Below are 2223 nucleotides of genomic sequence, written 5' to 3'. Positions count from 1 at the left end.
AGCAATGCTAGGGTCACCCCAATTGTGCTTGCTATGAGACAAAAGATTCACGACGCTGAAAATGAATTACAGAGGTTACTACAGAGCGACAACATGGATGCAAAGAGGGAAATAGAGTGTAAAGTAAAAATAGAGACATTTAAAGAGACATTGGAAGGTTTGGCATTTCCTGACACTGAGGACACTCTTGCTGCTGACTCAATTTGTCAGCGTGTAAGTGCGTGGCTTTTATGCTTCTACCGTATGATTGGAATATGTGCACAACAAACCTATGTACTTACCATGCTCCTCTTTTGGTGTGCAGATTAATGTGGAGGTTATGGAAGCAAAAGTGAATGCATGTGAAGGTCAACTGCAGCTCCTAATTCACATGAGCAAGATGCTACAAGGCTCCTCCATTCCCACTGCCCTGTGTAATATGGCTATGGGCACTTTTATAGAAAGTATAGAAGGGGTATGCGATGGGACGATGATCAACCCGTGCAATGGCTGCAGTTTGCCACTTGAAGTAAAGGGAATCTTCTCCACGGTCAAGATGCCCTGTGGGCATAGCTACCACTTTCTCTGCTTTGCAGCTGCATGCTCCTTGTCGACAAAATGTAGAGCTGTGACCTGCCAGCAAAGGATACCACAAGAATGGTGTTGGAAACCCACAGAGCAAAGACATCCAATCACACCAACATTTGGTAAGATTGTACAGGGTGTGCTAATTAGCATATCCAGTGTGTTAATTAGAATATTTAGTGTGTTAACTGGATATGCTAATTAGCATATGTTGTATGCTAATTATCATACTGGATATGCTAATTAGCATACCCAGTGAGAATATTGAGTGTGTTAACTGGATATGCTAACTAGCATATCTTGTATGCTAATTAGCATACCCTATGCTCAGTGTACAGATTAGAGTAAGTTTGGCATATTAGCATATCTAGTAAGTTAACTACCATATCCAAATGCTAACTAGAAAACTGTATATGCTGATTAGCATACTGGGTATGCTGATTAGCGTATTGGGTATGCTGATTAGCATATTATGTATGCTAATTAGCATACTGGATATGCTTATTAGCATATTGGATATGCTAAATAGCATATTGGGTATGCTAATTAGCATAGTGGGAATGCTCATTAGCATACTGGGTATGCTGATTCACATACTGAGTATGCTGATTAGCATACTGGATATGCTTATTAGCATATTGGATATGCTAATTAGCATACTGGATATGCTAATTAGTATACTGAAGACAGTCCTTGTATGCTAGCTACTAGCAATCCCAGTATGCTAATTAGCATACCCAGTATGCTCATTAGTATACCGAGTATGCTAATTAGCATATCTAGTGTGCTAATTAGCATACTTGTGCTCAGTGTACAGACTAGAGTAAGTTTGTCATAATGGCAAATCTAGTAAGTAAGCTACCATCTCTAGATGCAAACTAGCATATTTGATATGCTAGTTAGCATACTCAGCAATTCGAATTAGCATACTGGGCTTGTCAGCATAATGGATTCCAATGTATGCCAGGCCGCACACATAGTCACATCATATCAAACATTTTCTAGCATACATGACATGCTTATATGAGTCTTAATCCACATTTTTTGTTGCAGGCCTGGGGCAGTCCCTCCGTGATGTGGACAGTGTGCATGACACGAAGGGCAAGGGAAAGGCTGTAATGGAGGACCTTTCGATCGAGGAGAGTGATGAGCTGGATACAGGTGAGAACCCTTCGACGGAGAAGGGTGTTGAGCTGGATGCAAGGAGTGAAGGGGTGGATGAGGGCTCCCAACAGATGCCAAATGAAAGCATGAAAACAACGGAGGAAGGCGGTGATGTGAGCAGGAACTCGGAAGATGATTTTTTTGTCATGGCTCCTCATGTGCCTCGTGTGCCAGCGATGCCTGCTGCAAGTGACAAATCAGAAGCTTCTCAGCAGATAGTGGCTAGTGGCTCAGGGGAAACTTTGAAGAATGACAACATAGAAGATGAGCAAGAAGTTTGTGACAACAGCCCTCTTGAGGGTTTTTTGCGTAAAGGTCAGCTGAAAAGAAAAGTTGGCCTTGAAGAGGTACCCGAAGACATTGCAAGCACAGCCTGTGGTTTGGACAAGGCTAAAAGCTCCAAAGGTGAAAAGAAAGCCATCCGCTCAAGAGCTTGCAAAAAATTGTGTTAAGACTTATTTCTCCCTACCCGGTTGTGCCCTTCACTGTATATGC

Source organism: Adiantum capillus-veneris, chromosome 19 (genome assembly GCF_014529385.1).
Source record: "Adiantum capillus-veneris isolate H3 chromosome 19, ASM1452938v2, whole genome shotgun sequence".
Taxonomy (NCBI): Eukaryota; Viridiplantae; Streptophyta; class Polypodiopsida; order Polypodiales; family Pteridaceae; genus Adiantum; species Adiantum capillus-veneris.
Note: the sequence above shows the minus strand (reverse complement) of the source record.